Source organism: Hyposmocoma kahamanoa, unplaced genomic scaffold (genome assembly GCF_003589595.1).
Source record: "Hyposmocoma kahamanoa isolate Upper Pololo Valley unplaced genomic scaffold, ASM358959v1 232, whole genome shotgun sequence".
Lineage (NCBI taxonomy): Eukaryota > Metazoa > Arthropoda > Insecta > Lepidoptera > Cosmopterigidae > Hyposmocoma > Hyposmocoma kahamanoa.
The window spans coordinates 1,090,946-1,112,990 of NW_020653750.1; the positions used below are offsets into that span (position 1 = coordinate 1,090,946).

Genomic DNA, 22,045 nt, shown 5'->3' on the forward strand with positions numbered 1-22,045 from the left:
TGGCCTTGCGCGCGAAAATATCGTTCCTACTTCTTGATTTCAGCTACAATCTTTTACGTAATTTTACATTAACAATTCAAGATCAAAATAAAATATGAAAATTACAATTGCAAATTCACATGACAATATTCAAGAAAATGTTCTATAACAAAACTTAACAATTAAATAGTACAGTATGGAATATTTTCTATGAAATCCGTTACTAACGGAAACATCGACTAAAAAACTTTTTGTTATAATTTGGTTTTGTACCAAACACACGATTATTTAATATATTAATAATATTGATTATATTATTAAAATACAAAAATTAATTAATGTACACGTTTTTAAACAAATTATGACGTGCTGCATCCGATTGCATTGAAACTGCACAACAATAGTTATAATTTAGTTGGGACACTTGTACCTTTTTAAATCAGCCCTACAGTTAACCCAATGAAACTATGTTCGAGTATGTTCGAGATCGCTACACTTTTTATTTAGCCCAAAAATATGAGCATTGATATCTATAACTTACCTAATAGATAAAAACTTGCATTATAAACTATATTAACGTGTTCTTAAAGTTAATGATTAGAGTAAGTTCTCTATATACTGTCTAAAGATGTTCTCCTAAGTCTATCCTAAGTCTTGTGACTTGAACCGGTGCCCCTTTTGCCTAGAGGTTATCTATACAACGTCTACGACATATCTACGGGGGGTCTACCACAACGTCTTAAAACAATATTACTTTAACCTTACATTGACTTTTCGTACCTTGACGCGCTTAAAGTAAGCTTATTTTGTAATAATGTTAAAACTATGATGTTTTATTGACAGCATTGTGACTATTCATTCACTCAGTTCGTACTATGACTTAACATTAAAGTAATATTGTTCTTATGTCAAGTTTAGCAATCTTAAAATAGTTATACCGATGCAATGGAAACAATATTATTTTCAATTTTGTTGTCTTTATAATGATTTGTAGTGATTAAAAGTTATTTGAACTTATTTTTTTACATATATCTCTTTAATATTTTGTTTGTTTTTTTATTTAATAGTACATAGGAAATGATTTCTCGTTATATAAAAATACACGATGTTAATTTCGTAAAATTGTGACAGCGACATCTATATGCTCCTTAGCGAGACTAACAGTTGATACAAGACTATAATTCCGACATGACAACATGACAATCAAAACTCAGCTTGTTTTATTTATTTTTCTTCATGAAAATGCGGAAAAATAATTGAAAACAACGTAATTTTAAAAGATTTCATTATTACATACTTTTCTTTTTTTGGCAAATAATATTAAGTAGGTACTTTAACAATATACGACGATAGGACGATTCGGAACATCAAAAAAGAAAGAGATGGCATTATACAGTTCATATAGCGTTATTTCTTTCCTATTTTTAGTAAGGAATAGACCATATTTGGAAATCATTCGTTCTATCAGTCACTTTAACAATAATACATTACTTGATTGATAGGTTTGTCATGGTACGAATATGAGTAATATTATAATAAGCTTACTATATGCTTACATTGAAATAAGATTGTTTTTTGAAAGATTATGGTAGGCCCCCAGGACAACTTACTCCTATGCTTGATCAAACTCCATTAGATATCTACAAAACCGTCATTAGACCAATTTGTACTACTTGGGATATAAACACTAATAATAAATAGATAATACAAATGAAAGGAAAGAATATTTCATTCTGCGTTTACTACGACTTCAGATACAATAGAAAGAGTATCGCTGCTAAAATACGGCGATTTTTAGCAGCGATGCAAACTCGCGTTCATGAAACGCGCGATTGTTTTGCTACACTTGCGATTTATAGGCGATTGCATCGATTCAAACGCGCGACTGCATAGCGCCAGTTTACATCGCGTGTTTGTATCGATGCAGTCGCGCGTTTGCATCGATGCAATGGCCTATAAATACCAAAAGTAGCGACGCAATCGTGCGTTTGTATCGATGCAGTTGATCGCTTGCATCGCGTTAGCCTCGCTGCTTAAAATCGCGCGCGCGTGTAAAGTAGCTTAGGTACCCCGCACCGTGTTTTGAGCTACCAGTACGTATTTACCTATATAAATACTTACTGTGGTAAGTGTTATTAACGAGCTCAATAACTGTAATTAGAGTACCAAATATAGAGTACATGTAAAAAGACGTAAACGTAACCAAATATATTGTAACTCTGATGTTTAATTACTCTCTCACTCATTCATATTGGAAATAAAACTGGGATGGATGGCATCCGCGGCACTACCCAGAGCACCTAGATCAAAACCGTTTTAGAACAGTTCATTCACGGTTGTAGCAAGCGAATAGATATAGTTTTAGGTGTAGACTGAAAATCAGCAATGCTGAGTCTTCAACCTTTTTATTCACATTTCTGTTTTAGTTGTCGGTGTTTTATTATTTGTACTAGTTTTATGTGTATTTTGTGGATAAATAAATGTCTTTTTATTTATTTTATTTTTTATTTCCCCAAATGGGTTTCTACCGGGAATCGAACCAAAGTCGTAAAGCTAGTTGTCAAAGTTACTAAACTTGACGGTATTTGTTTCATTTACTTTTAAGAAGATTTACATTAAATGGGTAACAATAATGTATAGTTAATAAACTATGCTATTAACAAACCTCATAAAACTTTACATTATATTAAATAAAATACCCAAAATGTACATTTATGTTTAAAACATGCAAATAAGTGTGTACAAATTTAACAAAAGCTTCATCATCATCTTCCGCACGGCTCTCTCGAGTTTAGGCTATCATTTGTAAACTGGCAAAATATGGGTTAGGGACTAACACAATCTTCCAAGGATTGTGAAACTTTGTTTGCATTGTTGTTTTTCTTTGACATAAGAGAGGCGTTTTCTTACTAAACATTACCAAATGTTAGGTACATTTGGTAATGAACAAAATTTACATTTTGTCCTAACTTACAAGTTAAAAAATGAAGATGCTGTTATTTAAGAAGCAACCGTTTTCCGCGTGGTTTGCCTCAGTTCCTTACTCTAACGACGACCTAGACTATGTGTATATTTTCTTTATTTTTTTATTATTATAAGAAGTGACGGGACGAACAAGTCGTGGGTCTGGTGGTAATAATAATAACGCGCACACACTCACAGCCCCGCGCTAGGGAATCCCTGTGTCGCGGGTGCCGTGGACACACATAGACAACCACAAATTACACCCAAACTCACAAGAGAAATAGATGTAGGCCATACAAATATTTCTCCCTTCACAGGAATCAAACCCGGGACGTCTGCGTGGCAGTCCGGCATGGTTACCGTTCGACCATGGAGGCAGTTAAACGACCCTTAACACATAAATTGATAAGTCCCATGTGCCTGTAATTTCACCATAGCACCCTTCAAAACGAGAACGCAGTCATGCTCACATTACTGCTTGGCGGTAGACATAGGTAAGGTGGTAGTACATCCCTGGACGAACTCTTTCACAAGGAGCTACTGTTAGTATTAAATTATACAAATAATTTCCTAAATAAAACATAAATTGACCTCATTTACTACTAATTATATTAAATATGTACGCTGGAGGTTGAACAGAAAGCAAATGTTTGCGAAGGCAAAGCCCGGTCTCAGTAAACATTATGCCTCATTTGCTTAAACCTCAGACCATGATTAAATTTTAACCACACGTTTACACGCTTGCCGCATCACATGAAAAAAGGGTTTTTAATTACTGAATCTGCCTTTTTCAAGTCAAAGTAAGTTCTCTTTAATTATAGAGGCCGATTGTGAATTTTTTTAAATTTTAATGCAGCATACAATGAAAATAAAGTATACACAAGCACATAGTCTCTCTTAGTCCTATGAAATCTGATTTAATTTTAATTAGATTTTAATGAAATGCGTATTATTACGGTATGGTAATGATAAACCAAGATTACATTGTTTTTGTTGAATCTAAACCATACCACTTAGATTTAACGTGAAGTAAATAAGACATAAATGAAAAAGTCATCTTATTTGAATATGTAAAAATAAATAAGCACCTAACTCACTACACGTACAATGTAGGATCATATGTATTGAAAATAATCTGACTGTAGCAGATATAAACCCACTGGAATTGAAATAAATACACAAATGTTTTCTTTTCCCATATTGAAACAATTTTTATTTTTAATTCGTGTTGACAAATTTCAAACACTTCATTGTTGTTAATAAACACTTTGTTATTGTGTCGTACATAAATATATATCATCAGGTCTATCTCTCACCGAAGTAGACAGAGGTCCTGGACCTCCACCTGTTACGCTCCTGACAAATATCCTTCGTGTCATCCACTTCCATCAGTCTCTTCAAACATGCCTGTTTATTCTTGGTACAGTCATATACACAAGATACCTGACCCCCCAAGCCGACTTTGTCGACCTTTTGGTTCTGAGCACAAAAATGTGAAGAAAATTGTTAAACAAACTTAATCTTTAACTTGTGAGTCGTAAAATTTTTTTTGGTACGACTCCCTGGTCGTCACGTAGTGAATGACATTGTAAGAAAGTTTTTAAGCCAATTTGATCTTTAACGTATAGTTCGTACTAAATACAGAATACAAATTTCAACTAGCTATGGTAAAGACGTGGTCGTGGCCTAGCGGTTTATGGATTGCTTTGCAAGTTGAGGCAGGCATGGTTCGAGTCACATTAAAAAAAAGAATTATTTGGCTATGATTAAATAATATAGTTTTTGTTGTTGTTAACCTCTGGATAAGTGTAAGAATGTGTAAGTCTTGTTCATAAAAAACAATAATTTCTAATTTTAATAATTTGATTAAGTGCGGCATATTATTAATACAAGAAAGAAAACTTTGAAAATATTGAAAACTGAATAGATAAATGGGAACGAAATGCGGAACAATGCATAATCACAGAAGACACAATCGTATGCATACTGCAGAGCGATCTCGTGATTAGTTAATCTATTCGTACCCACCCTACGCTTTATTAATAATGTCTACCCACCCACCTTATGCAATTTGTAGTGAGCAAATATTGTGATTTGTCAACGTTAACATTATCTCAGTACAAAGTACTAAAAAAAACCGACCCCAAAAGTACGTGGAATTGCGTCTATTTGCTAATTTTTATTGAAATATCCCCTATTACGCTACTATACGGGAATTGACACAGAAGATAATAATAACCTAACCTCCGGTTAAAAAAACCGTTCTCAAAAGTCATTCATCCCCTAGTTTGCCACTCTTAGAGGTGGAATATTTTCTCCAAAATTAAATGGGACCACGTCTGAGGTACCTTCTTTCCAACAAAAAAAGAATCATGAAAATTGGTTGTCAAATGGTGTAACATACATACAAAATAAAACATACGAATTGAGAACCTCCTCCTTTTTTTGAAGTCGGTTAAAAATCGGTTCTCACTACTCAAAGAATATTGAGAGAGAAAAACGCCTTGAATTGGAGAACAGCAAAACCAACCACTAAAATAATAGCTCCTTAAATAAAATAGAGGCGCTATTTATAAAAATGAATGTTCATGCGTGATCAGCCACCGAGGTGGATGATTTTCTTCAAAATGAAATGGGACCACTATGAAGGAAAAAAGAATCATGAAAATCGGTTCACAAATACCGGAGTTATCGCGTATCATACATACAAAAAAAAAACCATACAGTCGAATTGTGAACCTCCTCCTTTTTTTGAAGTCGGTTAAAAAGCGAAACAATGCTGTTAAATAACGTTAAAACAAAATAGTGCTCGTGGAATCGAAACACGGATATTGTAACTGGCAGTCCATACTATAAGCCGCTCGACCAATCTACTTGGATGTTTAGTGACGAAATTTGGTATTGGTTTTAAAAATAAGTTGATCATCTTCAAGCAACACTCCACTGTATTGCTTATACGATAAAGTTGAAATGGCTTTCATTTTTTCTTTCTTCAATACGTAAAATGGCTCTCAGAACCAAGAGGTCGGTTAGGGTATGTTAGGTGGTCAGGTATCCCATGTATATGACTGACTGTACATTTAACCCGATCTTTTTAAGGGCATCCCCAATCTGATCGAGATACATGTATATACCGAGGTCTACCTCTCCCCACAACTTCATCCACATTCGGTTTATAAAATGTCAATCTACCAACATTCATTCATTTTACGTAACCAAACCATCATGTACTTCCCTCCCTATCTTGTTCACTATATCATCTTTCATATCACAACTCTCTTACTACACTATTCGACATTCTGTATTTAAAACTAATACCATTATGTCGTTGTCATTTTATTACCACACAATAAACTACAATAAAACCCGATTATCACAAATAATACCTACTAAAAAGTTTAAAATATGAGCATAGATTTAAATTTCATTTCAACGTACATAAATATTTCAGGAAGTGTGCCGTGTAATCTTACGTATCATTTATTATTCTCGATGACTTCGTCAACGCGTTGGAGCGTAAAAATGAGAATGTGATTTCTTGACAAAACATTAAAATTTGTCTGTTAAGATATTTCTATTTTCATTATTCTGACTATTGTCAGAATTAGAAGCTTAACACACGCGACAGTTATGATGACCTTTGTGATGTAACACAAAAAAGTCATGTTGATTTTTTAAACCCATCCCTAGACACGTAAGCACATGCTTCCTGTACCTATATGTCGAAATTAATTTATCGAAAAATACATATACATATATTTCCTGTTCTAATAGTATCCTTCTTTTGATTTCAAAGTAGTCTTCCTACTGATAAAGTACCTTTTTTTATAATATTAAGTCATTTGACGAACAAGTCGTGCGCCTGATGATAAGCTACACCTGCTGTTAATAACATTTGCAGTGCTACTCAGAGCTGCAAAGATCTGATTGGCACAGCCACTACGCCCGTCATCCTGACACATATTACCTATGTTGATAAGTCCAATTTCACCTACAGCACATAATCGTAATTAAAGCTAAAAAAACAGTAGAACCACACAATTACTTAAATGGACTATAAAATTAAGATTTTCGTTTTGCACAAAACTTAAACCATCGAAATAATCTGCCATAAAGTCATCATTTTGTGAGGAGTTATTTACAGTAATATTCCTAGATAATTTATTCGTGAAACGGAAATTCCAGTCCATTTACTCTACTTTAGCACTTTGGTCGGCGAAGGGAAAGAAACGCTTTTAATAAAAGTAATTTTGGAACAAATTTACTCGATTTGCGTCGGATAAATGTTGAATAATAATTATAGACGGCCCGTTGAGTAAATTTCTTAAGTTGCCTGGCTGTGAGCATTTCAGGGTGGATGCATACGGAGTTATTATTCAAAACATTGACTCCGTAAATTGGATAACAACTGCATATTCATTAAATGTAAATAGCAGCAGAGCTCCTTATGAAAGTGTTCTTTCAGGGAAGTGCTGTCACCTTACCACTTTCCGCCGCCAAGCAGCACTGTGAGTATTCCGGTTTTGAAGGGCAACGGTGCCGGTGAAATTACAGGTACATGGGATTTGTCTACTTATGTCTCAGGGTGACGAGCGCAGTGGCAGTGCTCCTCAGATCTTTGCGTTTTAAAGTTCTGAGTGGCACTGAAACTGTTATGGACAGGCATGTCGCTTACCACCAGGCCCACGACTTGTTCGTCCCGTCACTTGGTACTATAAAAGTGCGAATTAAACTTTTTTATATAAGAATATGTATTTTCGGCATTGACTTACAAGTAAATGGACGACGGGTCTAATACACAAACCACGAAAAAAATGTCTCAAGTCAACCTATTTAAACGTAGTGACATGTAAAGGAATATGAAAAAGCTAAAACTTTGAATTTAAATTGTAATGTCATCGCAGTACTGTCTAATTTTGCTTGCTTCGCTGTCAGTCGAACAAACGAAGACTAAAGCGTGAATGACGCTCTGTATACGATTTTAACGCCCTATAAGTTCGGACACTTTTTAGCGCGGACCCGACGGCCATATAATTAAGTAAGTCAATGATTTTCGGTAGCTTAGTATTTCTTTCGGAAGTTTAGTATATTATTGCCTTTGGACTTGTCTGCATATGTCTCAGGGTGACGGGCGACGTGACAGTGCCCCTCAGATCTTTGTTATTTAAAGTTCTGAATGGCAGTGCAGTTGTTATGGACAGGCGTGCGCTTTCGATCAGGCACACGTCGTCCCGTCACTTGGTATTAAATGGTACATTTCTGATTAATGATACTAAGAGTATTTTAGATCTGTATAATGTACTTCGGGAAATATCGTTTGGTCTCAAGTAATGATGAACCGGTCGCCATCATGCGAATGATGAATATGGAGTGCTAATATTGAAGAGAAGATGACCAAGTATGACGTGTATTGAGTGCCTACAAAGAGGTCAAGGAGCTGGCTGTGAACTGTGAGGAGTAAAATAGGATACACTGACCAGTGCCTGACTCTTAAATAGAATAATGATGATAAGTATTTTAACCGAATTCTTATAAAAGTAACAAACCTAAATGAATACATTAACTGTTTGAACTCATTCTACGTCTACTACTTTTTTTGTTAGAGAATCAATTAGTGCCAAGCCGTTTATGTGCAATGTAATTTAGTTTCTAAACAAATTATCTTTTAAGTTTAATGTTCGTTTATTTATTTTAGGGGTCATGGACTCTGTTAATGTAGGTCACAAGTACATGTTCTGTTGTAATTCCCTAGAATGGCGTAAAGAGACGTGCGTGTTATGTCGACCCCTTGGCGTCCCTCAGGACTTCGTTGCTAATTAGTTTTAGTCCGTGGACTATATCCTCGGCTTTTATTCACGTTATGCGTCATTGTCTAAGTCGTATTTTATATTTATTGTAGTACGTGACGTCATTTGTGGAAACAAGTAACAACTGCGAAAATTATGGAAGATTTTAGGAATTTTTTAAGAACCTTATTAAACTTATATATTTTTTATATATTATATTTGGTTTTATAATAACAACCTGCATGAATATGTTTGCTAGACAAATATATGTATATCTTCCACTGCTATAAAAATAAGCTTAAATTACGCTTTTTTTGAATACAAAGCTCGAACACACAGAAAAAATTCGTCGACCCGGTGGGACTCGAAACCACGTCCATGCTACACCGTAGCATTGCTCCAATCATCTGAGCCACGAGTCCAGTTACCGAGTCGTCGACATGCTCCTGTGTTTTTGCTAAAGATCTTTGTACTGACTTTTTCGGTATTCGTGGCCGCTATAAATGCTCAATAAATAAAATATAAGATTTTTTTATGTATCAGTAACAGTGCCATTCGGAGCTTAAATAGCAAAGATCTGAGAGGCACTGCTACCTGCGCCTGTCACCCTGACACCTAAGGTGACAAGTCTTATGTGCCTGTAATTTCTCCAGCATCTTTTCTCTTCAACACGCACTGGAACACTGTAATGCTCATATTACGGCTTGTTGGCAGAAGTCAGAAATAGGTACGGTGGCAATACTTCCCTGGATGAACTCTTTTACAAGGAGTTTTACTGCTACTAAAGAACTTGTCAGAAAGAGATTGGTTGGAAAATTCGTGATTTTTATTTTCTAAGTAAAAGTCATACCAGTTTTAAAGGAAATGTTTGCTTTATTTCAGTGTACAATTATTAAAAACACACAAAAAAAAAAATTAAAAACAGTTATATTACTCAATGAAACCAATTTTAATGAGAAAATAATTTCACGGCCACTATAAATATAGTGCACTTACTTCGTAAAAACAAGGTAGCGTTGTGGCTTCGGTTTTTTTGGAATAAAAACTCAACTGTAACTAACTAACTAAACTCCTTAGGGCGCATTTATTCGACACGAATTTCAACGCGCTCACCCCGAGCGGAGTCCGCTTTGCCACCGTGCAGCGGCCGCGTGCGTCTAACTGTCATGGTAAAATACGCTCTATTCATTTAGCTTTTACGTTTTAACTTAAATGAGCGTCTCGGCCACGCGGGCGAGTCTGGCTTGAATTTGGTCTACGCGGCGGCTGGGTGGCGGCCGCGCAGTTGCATTATTCAGAGGAATTCACATGTTGTTACCTAGTAAATATAATTCAGATTTCGCCATTAATGTACATAAAGGCGTGCTAACCCGGCGATCGCCGCGCGGCGGCCGCGCGAGGTCTTTCTCCTCGTGTAACTTGGTGCTTACTCTTTATGTTATACACAAATAAGTTTAAAAAATACTCCTATAATACGCGACACAATTAAGTAAAGTGGTAACAAGGCGTTAAATTCCAGACAAAAACTTAAAAAAGTTTTTACTCGATTTCTAAGACCGTTGATTACACTCTGGAGAATAAAAACGTTTTTTGACGGTGCTCTCTTATTGCAACCTTCAAATTTGTTTAAATAAATATATATGACGTCGTTAATACGCATTAATAGCTGATATACGATCACACCCTTTTGCTATACCCTGTACTATACAAAACTCAAGTACCGTCTACAACTTATGATTTTAGAACCACTTTTTTGTGTTATTCAATTGAAACTGACCTTATCTGTCGGTAAAGATATTGTTTCAGTTCCAAAGAGATATTCGTATATTAAATCTCTACAATGGTGACGATTTTTGTATGAAACTAACCTTATCTTCATTCGGATAAAAGACAATGAAACTTTACAGCTTTGAAACGATATCGGCAGCAAAAACTGCAGTCGCAGACGCCGTTGGCGAACGGCCAGGATTCTACCTAACATTTTATAACATTTAGGTACTTCTTTGCTTCATCGTAGTTTACAAAACCGATAAAGCTTCAAAATTAAAAATGATTAATATTTCAGCGAAAGTCATAAAAGTTGTATTGTGATTCTAAGTTTGGACTATGACTATCCCAAATCTCTTTATGGATATTGTAGGAACCGGTCGATGAACAGAACGAAGAAATTTAAAATTTCAATTTATTTCTCTCGGCTCCTTAATAAATAAATTTTAGCTCCTTGTGAAAAACTTCGTCCGGGGAAGTACTGCCACCTTACTCATTTCTGGCAAGCAAGTAGTAATGTGAATATTACTGCGTTTCGGTTTTGTAGGGAAAGGTGGTGGTGAAATTACAGACAAATGGGACTTGCCAATTTATGTCTCAGGATGACGGGTGCGGTGTCAGTACCCCTCAGACCTTTGTAATTTAAAGCTCTGTATGGGTCTTCCCGGCTTGTTCGTCCCGTCACCTGGTATCATATAATAACTAACTGTCTAAAAACCTTGGTACGAGACTGGAGTCCATACTAGGAGTTAGCCTGTGTGACGGATCTCAAAATGTATAAAAGTGTGATTCAAGTGTAAAATGTGACTTTATATTTGTTTTAGTGTAACAAAACTATAAATTGTGAGAAAAAGTGTTTTCTATTTTGTGAATAAGAATTTGGTTTTAACCGTCTACACTTTTATATATTTAATTCTCAACATAAGAATTTTATTATTTATATTTATTTAAAATTCAAAAGAAAACACTGACTGTGCACGAACAACATGGTCAGGAAATTAATACTGGAATCAAAAAAGAAATGATTGTATTGAATTAAAATATTTGGATCAATCAACTCTTGATAAAATAAATGCTACGCGGAAAGACGTCGTTATGCGATATGTGATACATTAGGTTAGCTATAACTAGTGATCCGATATTCGGATGCTTTTGTAAGAGTGGTTACACACGGTGACTTTTAGCAGCGATACAAATGCGTGACTGCATCGATATAAACCCGCAATTACATCGATACAAACGCGCTATTGCATAGATGCAAACGCGCGACTGTATCGATGCAAACGCGTGACTGCATCGATACAAACGCGTGATTTCATCGATATAGTCACTTATACATACATAGTTTAGGTACATTGTTTTGTTAATTGTAAATTTAAAAGTGAAATTAATCTATACATTAAATAAATATTTTTTTAAATTAATTTAAAACGTGCATCGCATTGGCAACGCATTTGTATCACATTTGCATCGCGTTTGCATCGCTACTTAAAGTCGCGCATGTGTAAAAGTTCACTTTGGCCCTGAATTGCTGTCGAAGTTGAAAGCGGCTTCTTAAAACATATATGTATATCCTTTTTTTTTATTATAGGTATCAAGCGACGGGAAGTACCAGTTATAGTAAGCGACACGCCTGTCCATAGCAGTTGCAGTCTCAGAGCTTTAAGTCGCAAAGATCTGAGCGGCAGAAACAAAAGGTGACAAGTTCCATATGCCTGTAATTTCAGTGAACTTGTAGCTCCATTGAATTTATGGTACGGAATGCCATTTTTACAATTATAATTTTTTATAATTCCGAAGATCCTTATTCACGGCAATAATAAATAAGGCACACACTCACAGCCCGGCAAGGGAAACACCTGTATCGCGGGTGACATGGACACACACAGACAATCACAAATGCACCCAAACTCACGACAGAAATAAATATAGACCATTCAAATATTTCTTCCGGCCCGAGAACCCGGAACCTCTGCGTGGCACATCGGCATAGTAACCGTTCGGCCACAGAGGCAGTTAATAAAATAACTAATAATATACTTGACTTCGGAAAACAATATGATACATATTTTTTAGGCTTAGCCACTATATTAGTACCTACTTATTTAAATTTAAATTTGCATTATTTAAATTACACCGGACACAATAACAAAAGACTACCGAATCGGTTCACGAGCGCAAGCAGGATGCTATTGCGGCTACCACGCAAATGATGGAAAAGAAAATGGCATCGCAATAGCGTTAATGCGGTCTTCTTTCACATTTAATTTACCAAAATCTTTAGAGACACAGTGTATCTCTAGGATGTGTGGTGAATTTATATTATACCCAGTGCTATATCTATAAAAGGATGTTATAACCAGTGCCTCTAAAGGTCTATTTGACAAGAGCCATTTAAAACATTTTTACGGAAAGCGCGTAGAGAGAAAATGTGACAGACTCGCACAGGAGAATGGAAGATCGTTAGTCTTAGAGTTAAGTAGTGTATTTGAAATGATTATAGCACATTATAGTAGTTTTTATATATTCACTTACATTCCATAACTATAAACGAGTCTGCTTTTTCGAGTCAACAGAAACGTTTACAATATTTCACAATTTAGTAAAGTTTCACAATTTTTAAAGTCATTACGAGTAAGTTGGAGTGTTGTTCTTGTATTTGTAATAAATAAAAAATACGTACAGGACAAGTTGAACATTCCCCTCTTTTTTGAAGTTGATTAAAGAGAGGCCATTTCGTGATATTACACAATGATACAAGTAAATAGGATTTGTTATTGAACCATTCCAGTATTTACGAACACTTATTTCTTTTTAGTTTTGCTGACAACTCAAGGATAGACGACAAATGGGCCTCTGGTGATCCGTTATTTGGTGCCATATGTCATCTTGGCGAGGTCTTATTTCATGCCATTCTGTTATATTGTCTAGTTATTTGTTTTATACTACCTTTTGAGTTAATAACAATAATATAATGATATAAGTGGCAGACAACAAAGGCAACGGTAACAACATTCACTCTGGGGAGCTACTCAGAACACCCAAGTCAGGTTCTGAGTGTTGAATATTATAGAACAGTTATTTACTTGTACTCGCGCCCTTGGATTCCCATTGGGTTAGGCAGACATTATCGATCGCCACATAGCACGACGAGAAACCTCTCTTGCTTTCCTTGCATAATCAATCCCATACATACAGACCCTTATATTCATTTCTCTACTCACTACAGTCTTTTTAAGAACACTCTTAATTTGATTTGATGGTCTTCGTGGTAGTCCTCTTCCAGTGGTCCGAAATTGGCCCTACCGGAACTCGACGACCCGGTCATCCAACGCCCATAAACCGTTGCAAACCGGTGGACTACAGAGGTTGTTAACGAATATATGTTCTTTAGCTTAAATATTGTAAAAATAAAGTTAGTAATATAGTAGCAGTAGAGCTCCTTGTGACCAGGGAAGTACTGCCACCCTTTTTTTTTTTTTTTTTGACGGGGGGAAATCTTCATGGATACACCTGAGCCCAGGGAGACTCAGGGGTTATGTGGGGACTCTCCCTCCAGACTTGAGGGCCTACCCCACTAAAACCCCCCCGGGTTTCCCTCTCGCCGGTTGAGTCGGCGCCGTGGGATCAGCGAACATTCACCACGACGCCGCCCGGGAGTACTGCCACCCTACCGATTTCTGGCGCGAAGCAGTAATGTGAGCATTACTGCGTTTCAGTTTGGAAGGGTAAGGGTGCTGGTGAAATCACATACACGTTTGACTTGTCAACTTATGACTCAGACTAAGAACTTTGCGATTTTAAGCTCTGAGTGGCACTGCAACGGTTATGGATAGACGTATCGCTTACCACCGCTTGTAACGGTCTGCATTTTCAAATTTGAAATACTACTGCAAACAGACATGTCGGTACATAATATTAGGGGTTAAAGATTGAAATTGCCGTTTCATTGCAATAGGTTCTTTGAATTTTCATAGAATCTTCATGGTTTGAGGTTTTCGAATGAAACTTTTTTCAAATGGTTTCTGTGATTTTTTTTTTAAATTTGAAACATTTGAATATCGACTTTCAATTGTTTTTGTTATTCAATTTAGACAAGAAAGATGGATACTGCGAAAATTCGAGTGATTTTTGAATACGAGTTCCGACGCGGAACTAACGCGGCAGAAACAGCCCGCAATATCAATGCTGCGTTTGGAGAGGGGTCTACTAATGAACGCACCGTGCGATTTTGGTTTAAACGCTTTCGTGATGGAAATTTCGACTTAAAGAACGAGTCACGAGGAAGACCGCCCACACAGGTGAATAACGATGAATTAAGAGAGATAGTGGAAGCCGATCCTAGTCAAACTACCCAGGAATTAGCGGCATGGTTTAACGTTACCTTACCCACAATATTGACTCACTTGCGTCAAATCAATAAAATAAAAAAATACGAAAAATGGGTGCCTCATGATTTGACTGATCTGCAGAAAGAAACGCGTGTTGAAACTTGTGTTGCCTTGTTGAACCGGTACAGAAATGAAGGAATATTGGATCGAATTGTAACATGTGATGAAAAGTGGATTCTTTATGATAACCGGAAAAGAAAAATGCAATGGCTGACCCCAGGTCAAATGCCACAACAGTGTCCTAAAGCAAAACTTACCAATAAAAAGGTAATGGTAACTGTTTGGTGGTCTCAGCATGGTGTTATTCACTATAGTTTTCTCCGATCTGGTCAAGCAATAACGGCAGATGTCTATTGTGCCGAACTCCGAACTATGTTGACAAAACTAGCAGTAAAACAGCCCCGACTCATGAATCGATCTTCACCATTATTGCTCCACGACAACGCGAGACCTCACACAGCACGAGAAACCATTTTGACCCTTCAGGAACTGCAGTTAGAAACCATTCGTCATCCTCCGTATTCACCAGACCTTGCTCCAACGGACTACCATTTTTTTCGTGATTTGGACAATTATCTACGTGACAAGAAGTTTTCTTCCCAGGAGGCAGTACAAAATGCTTTCACACAGTTTGTGCAGTCTAGATCGTCGGAGTTCTATCGCAAAGGCATTAATAACCTTCCCGATTAGATGGCAGCAATGTATAGATAATAATGGCAACTATTTTGATTAAATAAATTTGTTAAAAATTTAAAAAATAAACAATTTACATTTTCAGTACAAATCGGCAATTTCATACTTTAACCCCTATTATTATACTATAATATAATACTAAATACATTTAGCAATTGTACTTATTCTATAGTCCCTTTCCAGGGTTTATGTATTATAATTAACCCTACAACCTATATTTTTCTTTACATTCTATTCCATTACCGTAATTACTTTTCTTCACGTACACCATATGTCACGTAGACCATTACAATAGACATATACGAGGTACTAAAATTACATCTCGACAATGTAACGCATAGTATGAGAGGTGTTGTAAATTTCGAGTATTTTGCCTTTAGTATTGATGAAAGTAAACCAATGTATTTGATCCTAGCCATTATTAATTTGCTTTTTTAATTTCTCTCGACGTTCGTCGTTTAAAGAAACGAAAGGAAATGTACTGTATTTCCCTATAAATATTTTTTTGAAAGAAAACATCAGTCTGGTTAAAGGTAACGAGTAGTAGGAACTCATCGGGTTCAGAATTGATGATAATTATCCAATTATTATCCATACTAATTAATACTTTCATCTCTTTAACTTTTTACTAATGATGATAAATAGTAAGAAAACTTAATAAAAAATCATTGGTTTGCGACTTTTTTTAGACACATTCTGATACGTCTCTGATACAAACACATGACAAGATACTGCTCACGGCAGCATATTGTTGTTCCAATAAATTTTATCACTGCGAACCCTAGAAATTAGTAATTTAAAGTTATATCTCATCCGGCAATGACGCTCCTTGCCGTCGAGCATAGCGCCCTGTAGCATAATACTCTGTTTAAGTAGACACATACCTAGAAGTAAGGCGTGCTAATGTGGGTTTACACAATAGAGTTCTAAATTGACCATCACACGTTCCACACCAGAACGATCAAGGGGCAATTTGCAATTTGCATTGCCCCTTGATCGGCTTCTATAATAAGATTCGGATTGATATTCAAAATTTGCCATTTACGAAGTTTATAACTGTTATGAAACAAAAAGTAAAGACTTATTATACAGTTTCTGCGTATTTGGATGACAAAATCCGTGGTAGTGACCCATTGAGCTCTTTCGGGTATTCTCGTTCTAAGATGTTTAAATTGAATATTGTAATGATAAATGTATTCAAATGTATATTTATAAAGAGCAACCCCTAGAGTTACTTGCTCATTCTTCTCAGGGGAATTTGCCTTACGAATGCGCAGTAGAGTTCATTCAGTATTACGATTTCAAGTGTAATGAAATAAAGATTATTTGATTTTGACTTTGACCAAAATGAAGGTTGTTATCTATATAACAATCACAACTATATTACCGCAAAATCAAACACAGTCCCGGTAATCGTGACCATTCCTACTGTCCCGAATGTCTCGATAGTGATGCATGATTTAATTGGATATAACCGGATTACGAATTTAATCGTTTTCGCATATCGTAATTGGCACAGTTCCAAACATTTGCCAGATTATCTGTGGATCACGGTATCATTCCACTATCACTAACACTATCCATCTACCATAAAAAGGCGCCATTATTTTATATAGGCAGACATTCGAGTTTACGAGTTTGCACTGGGATATAAAGAAAATTGGTGGTTGTTGTATCTACTTTGTTAATGTTTTATTGCGTTGTTAGGAATCTATTTTGATTAAATGCTTTTCTAACTCTCTATCTTAAGTAAATGAATAAAGTTGAAAAATCAGCGATACAGCTCACAGCACAAATTCAGTATTGTGTTGAATTTGCTCATAGTATTTGCAGGCCTACACGATATACGTGTCAAAATTCTTTGTTGAAAATTATACCTTTTTTATCGTACCAAGTGATGGGAAGAACAAGTCGTGCATCTGGTGTTAAGCGATACGCCTGTCCATAGTATAGTAATAGAAAATTATAATTATTTTCAATCGGAGACATCACTTATAATCATTTACAATTAATTGTAAATGTTCAAATAAAGGAAATGAAATTATTTCCCAATAATTGAGCAACAATTTCCAGCAATTCGGAACACGCCGCTAATTAATGTTATTAGCAAATCACAACGGCAATTCCTTTCCATTGAATTCAAACTATCGCATTAATTTAATTCTATTTGTTAATGTTCAATTGGGTATAATAACATTTCATGGTAGTAATCAGATAGAAAAGTTTTAGTTGAAATAAAACTTGTTGGCATGAATTTAGTACAAATAAAACTATTTATTTCATGGCACTGATGTAAAAATTGACGTCTATCTTTTTGTAATAAAATACATATAAGTATACGATCAAGCACGGAATACGCGCCGTATGAAGTGGCATTTTTTTAATTGGACAATTACATTGCGTGCAGGATAATCGTGCAACGTGAAAGAAATTGATATTTCATCTTTCCAGCTCAGTGCTACAATTGAAACCACTAATTGTTAAAATAAATTTATATGCCGTAGTATGAACGTAAGGTTAACAGATATACCCGTATCACTCATTTACTCAGAAATTAAATAAGAAGCGTCGTGAACTGGCTTATTCAGTATTTTAATAGCAATTAGTTCAAAAGTACAAAAGATGGATCAGTTTAAAGCACATTATGTAAAATATAAACCGAATTTTATTACGTTACGTTTGAAGTGATTGATTCTGACATACACATATATAATAAATTAATTATTTTAGACTAATATTTTTGTTGAGGGGTAATATAATGTAATTTAATTACACCTTAAGTTGAGTTAACAATATTTACAATTAAGAGGGGTGACCCGGAAACCTAAGACGGGGCGTTCTAATTTAGGCTCCTGGCTCTCACAAAATACTTATAATCCATTCTTTTAGTTTGCACCTGTTTGTTGCGAGACATGTAAATAAATAAATATTATAATATTGATTGTAATGAATATTATGATGTCTTATTACCTTTATTCATATTTACTTTTTTCATGAAATTATTCCCCTGGCTTGTAATAATTATTGATACAAAGATCGAACACAAAGAAAAATTCCTAAAAGACAGGACCGGTACCTACGTCTGTTTTGCCAATCTCGGGCAAATGCTCTCTCCTCCTCTCAGATATCGGATAATCTCCTGTTAGATTGAAATAATTTTTCTTTGTATTCGGTTTTTGTATTAATAATTAAATAAATATTATTATTATTAATTATTTCGTCAACCAAAAATTCACTAACTCATTACATCACTAGTTGCAGGTTTCTTATAGGTTTTCTTAAATGTCGTTAGAAAAATTAAAAGTCGTGCCATGATAAGAAGCCTGTCACCGTTTTCACAATGTAGCGTTTTTCTAATAACAAAGTGTAATTAAATGTTTTATTGAATGTCAGGATGTTTCACCACCATGATATTCAAATAATTTAAAAAAATACTAACATGTCGTTAAAAACCAGATACAAAGATCCGATAACAACCACATAGATAAATTCGTGAGGTCCGCTGATTCGTTCCGTAGCTTAGTTGGTGTAGCAAATCGCTACAGATCTCTTTGTATATATTTTATAATATAGTCTTTTTTAAACTTAGTTTATATTTAAATTCTAAATTTAAATGTGTTTGTTGTTGGTGCCCTTTCTTGACTTTGTCTAGTGTTTGCTGTTTTGTTTTGATAGCTACGTGGTGTTTGTAATAAAAATCAATAAACCGTAAGTCAATCAATGTTTAATAAGCGACCGAAGAAAAAATTAAGTTAGTTCGTAAATTAGTCTTGAAATCGAATCGAACCCGGAACCTCCTCATCCACCGCCCACAATACTAACTGCTGGACCACCGAGACTGCGCACGAATCGCACCACGCTTAGAAAAGTTCCTTTCACTTGCCTGGTATTATTAAATAGTGCTCCAGTTTTTTAATGGCTTTTGATACTAGTGTAGACCAAGAATTTCCGAACATTGCTGACGCAAATGGTAACTAACGGCAATGCCATTTTACAAGGACCGAGTTAATTACGCCACTCTAATTGATGGCATAGCCATGGAACTGGAAGGTCCAATGGATATAGATTGATGTGCCCAATGCACTTGACGAATGACGGTCACCCTTGATGGCTCATAAAAGATATTAAAGGCTTTAGAACTTTCTAATCATTGGATTACGTCTCGTGTTTGATCTTTCACATTATATTTGTCTCACTTATCTGCTGTCGAATGAAAACAGATTTGAAGTATTTTCCAATAAACCAATTGAGTAGAAAACATTCTCATGTATTTTTAGCAATTTCTTTCCTTACCTTTCTACCTTTTATTTTCTCCAAGGTGAAATGGAAGTATTTAATCTACAGTATTTACACTATTGTTATTATTTACATATGTAAGTAAAATGTTTTTGTACCTGTCTAGATGTAATTAAGTTTAATGTAATTAAGATTTTTGCTGTATCATATTATATTTTTACTTAAATAGACTGAACTCCTTCGCCGCGGATAAAGCCGGAAGGGCTTTTATGAGCCAAACTTGTAATTAGTATTTTTTTATATTTTGGTCAATAAACTAGAAAAATAAATTAAAATAAAACTTTAATAATTTATATAAAAAACTCCTTTGTAAGAAAGATGGTTTAAACTAAACGGGATAATTTATAGAGGCTGAAACCTAAACTGTGAAGTTTCCTCTATGTTTCTGATCACCAGGCCTCCAACTCCAGAAGATCTAATCAATATATAAATATCAGTGGAAACAATTCTACAAAAAATAGGGCAATTGATTACTGCCGCATCTATATATGACAATATTCTAAATGTGTGTATTATGTGTGTACGTGTGTATATGTGACCTGTGTGAGTTTAAATTACAGTACAATATTTTATTTATTAAGCGAATACCGCACCTACCACAGAATGCTAGCTCACTGAATAGTCGGAATTATTTGCTCATACCAATTCCTGAGTCACGTAGGACAAACGAAAAATTCCCTTTCGGACATATTTTGAGCGACGTGTGTTCGGAATCCCAAATTTTGTGCGCTTATTCAGCTACGAGTATTTTGTCACGCTTTTAAAAATACATTAACTGTTTTATGAAGAAACTGACAACTGCACAATCGATTCCCTGTTTCAAGCACCAATGCAGTCTCATAAAAGAGATATAAAACAAATTTACCACGAGATCTTAGAAGACCATTCCAGTTTATTTGTGAGTTTCCTCCGCGCACCCCTTTTTTAAAACGTAAACGGCAGTCATTACAGTCGGTCGTTGCACACGAAAATTCTTTCATGTCTATTCAGCCGTTGGATTCCGAAGCAGTTTGAATAGTGCACCAGTGAAAATAATCGCCATAGTAAAGCACAATCGTTGATTGGAAGGGTGCCAAGTCGTCGCAGCGTGGCGTGCGAGTCGTACGTAGCATTCCTATGTGTTAAAATTAACAATTTCTCAAAAAAATTGACGGTGTAACCGAGCTGTCGAAATAGCCACACAAATCTTTAGATAGAATTGAATTCCCCCAACAACTAATTTTCACGTCTTGCGTTCCTATGTGTTAAAATTAACAATTTCTCATGAAATCAAACGCGTAACGAGGCTGTCAAAATAGCCACACAAAACCTTAGGTAGTATTGAATTCCCCCAACAACCAATTTTCACGTCCTGGTAAGATTGCCTTTGCTAAATCAACAGCTACTCAACGACGAAACAGTTCTATTTAAGTTTTGTTAAAGTTCCATGGTTACCAGGCGATAGTTAAATTTATTCAGTCTTTTTAGAACACAAAGGAAATTGTAACATTTTCTATTATGCCATTTAATAGCGAGTTACTTGTTTACAAAGCAAACTTTTTCATCTTCATTTTCATTTTGTGGTTGAGAATTTCATTACGGTGGAGCGAGTGGTTTTCTTTAGCAGGCGTCTCAAGGGTCGTTCGGAAGGAATACCCAAAACGATTTGTAATGATTCTAGCTTGTCGTGTTCGTGATTAAATGAAGAACTTATTAATTTGTGCACAAAGTCCAGAAATTTTAATTTCCATTGTGTTCGTGGATTGATTTGGCAGGACTCCTTAAGACAGGTCAAGCGTATTACAATGACAATGGGTCAGACTATTTATTAAAGTTTTTCCATTTACCTTTTTCACTGGTCCCCGCATTGTTTGGAATGTAGTTCCACAAAGAGCAAACGACAATACAAGGGTTGGCCGAGAGCCAGCCGTATCACGTTGTCAAGAAACGGCAAACTTCATTTAATTTCGCCGACAATTGATAAATTTTAAATGAAAATTAACGTTAACGAAGTCGACAATGGGTGTTTCAATTTTGGTTCGTAATCGGATTAAAATGTCTTCGAGTCCGTGACTGCGTTCGAATAACCTCTTAATGTCGAATAATCTCAATCAGGCCAATTTGTTGAACAGTTTAAATTTTAGTAATAGAGAAAAAGTTCTTCCATGGAAGTACTGCCACCTTACCTAA

General features: G+C 35.5%; 1 protein-coding gene across 1 annotated transcript in view; it reads right to left on the bottom strand.

The window, feature by feature from the left end:
• Positions 1-22,045, bottom strand: part of LOC113228518 — a 56,815-nt gene that overhangs the window by 33,265 nt on the left and 1,505 nt on the right. The window lies entirely within an intron of this gene.